Below are 6,452 nucleotides of genomic sequence, written 5' to 3' on the forward strand. Positions count from 1 at the left end.
AGAATAGACAGACAGATAGATGATAGGTAGATAGATAGGATAGTTAGGTAGATAATGCTTCTCTCCTGATTGGTTGTAAATCTTTTCTCTGGTGTTTGAAACACTCTATTGCTGCTATGTGCCATCAAGTCGACAACCTGTCTCAGAGATCCTATGAACAATGGCTCTGAACTTTGCTCCGTCATGAGCCAACCTCACTGCCTCTAGGAGCAGAATGAAGCTGTGGTGCTCCTCACCTCCACACACCCCTTCAGATAGGTGCTGGCCCTGAAGTCGGAGAAAGGTGATGGGCCTAGATGATCTGAGTGCCCTTGGCAGTGACCACGCCTGCTTGCTCGACACTTGAGTGCACTAAGGAGTTTACTTATCTAATCTGCATCACAGCTTCAGGAGCTGATCTTTTCATTTTACAGCTGAGTAAACTGAGGTGCAGGGCATGATAGAAGTCATGTGTGATGGCCTGGAGCCAGCAAGTGCTGGAGGCAGGATCCAACCAGAGGCAGGCGGCCCTCACTCTTCCTTTAAACCTTGATAGGGGAGGTGGGTGAGTGGGTGCATGTGTGTGACCAGACCACAGAGAGGCAGGGATGAAAGGCTGCCCACCCTCGTTGATCTCAGCTTTCTGGCCAAGCAGCAGCCTGGCCTCCATACCCTCCAGGGTCCTTTCTGTTCTGGGGCTTTGAGAAGGTCTCCTAAAGGAAGCTCACTCATTACCCACATTCAGACTTTCCACCCATTTCATGATGTCAGCAGGACCGAAAAGTGAGTGAGGGTCAAGCATAGTGAGACAGCCAGAAAGGCCTGTGGGGACCCTAATAGGACAGGCCTGGATACAGCCTGTGGGCCCCAACACTGCCTACACTTGGAGGTCTCCTTCTACCCCTGACTGCCTGCCCCTCCTTGTCTCTCACTCACCCGTCCCTGGTCCCTGATTCTTTTCCATGTCTGTGCAGCTTCACCTCGCCCATCCCTGGTCCCCCTGGTTCTCTCTGTCTGTGCAGGCTTTATCGACCCGGGCCTTCCTATCCCTCCTCCCCTGCTCCTCTCTTCTTCCCTGTGGGTAGCTGCTTTGTTGTCCTTCTCACTCCATGTCCCTGTGTGTTTGTTCCATGATCCGTGGTCCTCCATCCCCGACCACAGCTTCCTTCCCATGTACCCCTGCTCCATGGTCAGCGGCCATCCGTTCCTGACCCCGTCTCTGTCTCTGGTGTGCTTTCCAAGCAGCACTGGCCCTGGGTCATGGCGAATCAGAGCCATCCGTCTGAGTTCATCCCCGTGGGCTTCTCCTCGTTCGGTGAGCTGCAAACCCTGCTATTTGGGCCCTTTCTTGTGCTCTATCTCCTGGCCTTCGTAGGTAACACCATCATCATCATCATGATCGTGGCCGACGTTCACCTCCACACACCCATGGACTTCTTCCTGGGAAACTTCTCTCTGCTGGAGATCCTGGTCACCATGACGGCGGTGCCCAGGACACTCTCCAACCTGCTGCTCTCCCAAAAGGTCATCTCCTTCTCAGGCTGCATGGTCCAGTTCTACTTCTGTTTCTCCCTGGGCTCCACCTCCTCCCTTGTTCTGGCTGACATGGCCCTGGACCGCTTTGTGGCCATCTGCCATCCGCTGTGGTATGGCACGCTGATGCATTGGGCAGTCTGTATCTGGCTGGCAGCCCCCTTCCTGGCCATGGTGCCTACTGTCCTGTCCCGGGCTCATCTCAGTTACTGCCGTGGCAACATCATCAACCACTTCTTCTGTGACAACGCCCCCCTGCTGCAGCTGGCCTGCTCGGACACCAGCCTCCTGGAGTTCTGGGACCTCTTGATGTCCCTGGCCTCCGTGCTCAGCTCCTTCTTGGTGAACCTCCTCTCCCATGGCTATATCGTGAGCACGTGTACGGATGCCCTCCGCCAGCAGCCGCCAGAAGGCCTTCTCCACGTGCGGGTTCCACCTCACCCTGGTCTTCATCGGCTACAGCAGCACCGTCTTCCTGTACGTGCAGCCGGGCCAGGCCCACTCTGTGGACATCAACAAGATGGGGGCCTTGGTGACCTCTGTCCTCACCCCTTTCCTCAACCCCTCCATCCTCACCTTCCGCAATGAGACTGTCAAGGTCGTGCTGCGGGGGCAGCTGCAGAGGTGCAGGGGCCTTCACAAGGTTCAGGGGGACGCCAAACCCCAGGAGAAGGGGATGACCACTGCCCACTCTCAGGGGCTCCCTTCTGTGCCTGAGAGCTCATTGCAGGGGGTCTCCATGCAGCCTGGTGGCCCTCCGGCCGACAAGGAGGTGCTCCTCACCCACCGACTCCTGGAAGGACTGAGGAGCCCGAGCCTGTCATTGGGAGTGGTTTTCAGCAAAGGGATGGACATGGCTTCCTGTTCAAGGAGAAGCAGCAGGCAAGGTCTCCTGATGAGACACTGTCCTGTCCCAGCAAGAGTGTATGTGTGTGGAGTGCATGGTTCGATGTGTGGTTTGATGTGCGTGTCGTTTTTGTGCATGATGTGTAAGTTTTGTGTGTGGTGTGTTTGTGTGTGAAATGTATGCTTTGGTGTGTGATGTGTTTGAGTGGTGGACATGATGTGTCTTCACAGGGTGCACCTCCACTTTGTGTCAGCCCATTGGTGAGTTGACACACAGAGAGGCCTTGAGCTCCATGAGGTCAAGTGGCAGAACTTGAACTCAGCTTCTGAAGTTTTGGTTGCTCCTTGGAGTGGAATAGCTGCTTCTCTGATTCATACACTCATCCCCAGCACCGCCCGGGTCCCTGTGCAGCACAACAAGGTGACTCCAAGTGACCTTGTCTGCACGACGCTCTGAGCCTGAGGAGCAAGGGCAGAGAACCAGCCCATGATCAGGGGAGCAGAGAGCAGGGACCACCGAGACCAGCCTCCCCCTGAGGTGACCCCTGAGTGACAGGTTGACCAGAAGGAGGACCTTGTGAAAGGAAGAATGAACATCTTCCAGTATGAGACAAACCCAGAGAAAACGGAACTGGAGCAAAGCAGAAAAGTCTCCCACTGCCATAAAGAAATTGTAAAAAATCTTCTTCCAGGAATTAACTGGATCACTAGGAGAAAAACGTCATAGCAACTTTTCCAATGATAAAATAAAGCTTCTCCCTTATATGATTTGAGACTTTCATCTGACTGGAGGGTGGAGATTATAGAAAGTCTAGTATTTCCTTTACTCCATCATTGTCTCTGTGTCTCTCTCTCTAGTGTTGCTGGTGATTGCCTTCAAGTCAAGCACGACTCATAGCGACCCTATGAACAAAAGACCTGAAGCCCCTCTACAACTATCAACATTTATCAAAGTGCATAGAGTTTCTGGAGGCGTGTTGTTTAGGAAGTGGATGCCAATCCCGCTCTGTCTCTGTACATGTATAAATACACGTTTCATGAAATAATTCTTGTTCCCTTTAGATCAAAGTCCCAGATCTCCCGCTTTTCCTTCCCTAACTGCAGCTGGAACCCCAACTTCTCAGGACTGTAGGTTCTCTATACTGCATTTTCTGAAAAAGCCCTGCTTTAACAGATTCATGCGATCTCAGTATGTAGATTCTAGTTTCTCAATGAGAGTCTTTACAGACCTGTGGATAGAAACAGTAACAGCTGTACCCATCCAGCGTGTCCCCTGGGCCCACTTACTTGACGACAACCCAGATGACCCATTTTCTGCAACTGTCAAACGTGAGGACCACTCAGTGGATATGAACAAGTACAGGCTGGTGGCTCCTCCCGGGAGAATCCAAGTCCGGCATGGAGCCCCACTGGTCTGTGGGTGCCTGGCACTGCACCTCCCCAGCCAAGCCCTGCCGGGCCAGACCAGCTTTCTCCAGCTTCCTGGAGAAGTTCCTCTCCCTGCGGAGATTCTGCTCACCCACAGCAGAAGTTCTCATCATGTTTGGCTTCTAGTCTGGACTCTTACCTCCCCTCCAATCAGAGACCACAGCTAGGACTCTGCTTCAGACACTTTTCATGTTTCTGAGTTGTTCTCCATTCCCCCCTCTCTGTCCAGGGTCTTCTATGTTGACCACTTTGAGAATTTGTAGTCTCTGCCCTCCTTGAAGAGATTTGTAGGATAAATGAAAAGATTAAAGTAACTACGCAGGATACCACTGCGTGTGTACCTGTCTATACTTAACAAACCCCTCTTAGGTACATTTTCCATTGGGTTTTATACTTGTGGTAATTCTACTAAATAGATTCAATGAACCTTGACCATGAGCAGTGACTAGATACTCAAGATGAATGAAATGTGGTTTCTGGTCTTGAGAGCTCTCCATCTTATGTGGAAAAGGTACAATTAATTCCATTACTTTTTTTTTATTGTGATTTGAATGAAAGGTTACATTTTCTATGGACTCATTCATTCATACTCATTTTCAGTTACAATAGCCACACTTTTCTCACTGCTTCCTTGTAATTCTCATTTCTGTGAATGATTCCCTACCCCCTCCTGTCTTCAGGGCTTTATGGTTAAGAAAATGCTGCTCTTTGGCCTTCCCAAGACTGGTTATTCTAAAGAGTAAGCACCTCCCTGTGTAACTATTTACCTTATGTTGCTGCTGTTGTTGTATTTGTTATATGCCATTGAGTCAACTGTGACTCATAGCAACCCTATGTACAACAACCCTAAACCCTACTCTGTCCTGTGCCAATCACACTGTCTCGGACACACCTCCCCTCATTACCCCAGTCACTGAATCAATCCATTTCATCGAGGGTCTTCCTCTCCTGCACTGTCCCTCCATCCTCCCAAGCATGACATCCCTCTCCAAGGATTGGTCCCTCCTTGCAACATGTCCCAAGGATGTCAGACAAAGCTTCAGAATCCTTGCCTCCAAAGAACAGCCTGGATTAACCCTCTCCAGGACAAACCTGTTCATTCTCTTAGCAGTCCATGGTATATTCAATACTCTTCTCTAACACTACAGCTCAAAGGCATCAATTCTCCTATCATCCCTAGTCATTGTCCAGCTCTCTGATACATAGCAAGTGATTGCAAAGACCATGGCCTGGATCAGGCACACCTTGGTCTCCAGACTGACATCATTGCTCTTCGGTTCTTTGAAGAGATCTCTGACAGCAGACTTTCCCAACATAATGTTGTTGTTGTTGTTATGTGCCGTCAAGTCACTTGCAACTCACAGCGACCCTATGTACAATAGCCATAAACCCTGCTCTATCCTATGCCAATCTCACTGCCTCTGACACACCCATCCCGATTACCCCAGTCACGGAATCAATCCACCTCATAGATGGTCTTCCCCTTCTGCACCTTCCCTCCACCCTCCCAAGCATGATGTCCCTCTCCAAGGACCTCTCCCTCCTTACAACATGTCCACAGTATGTCAGACGAAGCCTCAGAATCCTTGCCTCCAAGGAGCCGCCAGGTTTAACCCTCTCCAGGATGAATCTGCTTGTTTTCTTGGCAGTCCATGGAACATTCAATACTCTTCTCCAGCACCACAGCTCAAAGGCATTAATTCTCCTTCTATCCTCCTTAGTCATTGTCCAACTCTCTGATGTGTAACAAGTGATAGCAAAGACATGCCCTGTATCAGACGCACCTTAATCTCCAGAGTGACACCATTGCTCTTTAGTACCCTGCAGAGGTCCCTAACAGCAGACTTTCCCATGGCAATACGTTTTTTTATTTCCTGGCTACTGGTGCCAAGGATGTTGACTGTGGAGCCAAGCAGACTAAAGCTGTGAACAATCTCAATCTCTTCACCATCCATCCTGATGCTGCCAGTTGGTCCAGTGGTGAGAATCTTTGTCTTCTTGACATTGAGCCTCCATCCGTACTGGAGGCTGCAGTCCTTGACCCTCTGCAGCAAGCATTTCAGGTCCTCCTCAGTTTCAGCAAGCAGGGTTGTGTCATCTGCATAACACAGATTGTTAATAGATATTCCACCAATCCTCACGCCACACTTCTCCTCATAGAGCCCAGCCTCTCGGGTCTAGAGTGCTGATTGTGGAGCCAAGCAAACAAAAGCCGTGAACAATCTCAATCTCTTCACCATCCATCACGATGCTGCCCATTGTCCCAGTGGTGAGAATCTTTGTTTTCTTGATATTGAGCTTCAATCCATATTGAAGGCTGCAGTCCTTGACCTTCTGCACCAAACACTCCAGGTCCTCCTCAGTTTCAGCAAGCAGTGTTGTGTTATCTGCACAATGCAGGTTGTTTATGAGTCTTCCTCCAATCCTGATGCCACATTTCTCCTCATAGAGCCCAACCTCCCAGAAAATCTGTTCTGCATATAGATTGAAAAGGTATGGACTCATTGTGGCAAACACCCTTCCCAGTTTTGAACCATGCAGTGTTCCCTTGCTCTGTTCTGACGACTATTTTCCTGGTCCAAGTACACGTTTCACATAAGCACAATCAAGTGTTCTGGGATTCTCATTCTTCTCAGAGTCAGCCACAGTTTGTTGTAGTCCACACA

The 6,452-nt window shown here is 50.1% G+C and overlaps 1 pseudogene; it reads left to right on the plus strand.

Moving 5' to 3' along the window:
• Positions 1-1,239: 1,239 nt before the first annotated feature.
• LOC102872150 lies at positions 1,240-4,529 on the plus strand (annotated as a pseudogene).
• The last annotated feature ends 1,923 nt before the right edge of the window (positions 4,530-6,452 follow it).

Source organism: Elephantulus edwardii, unplaced genomic scaffold (assembly GCF_000299155.1).
Source record: "Elephantulus edwardii isolate Elephantulus edwardi_28Jun2011 unplaced genomic scaffold, EleEdw1.0 scaffold00055, whole genome shotgun sequence".
Taxonomy (NCBI): domain Eukaryota; kingdom Metazoa; phylum Chordata; class Mammalia; order Macroscelidea; family Macroscelididae; genus Elephantulus; species Elephantulus edwardii.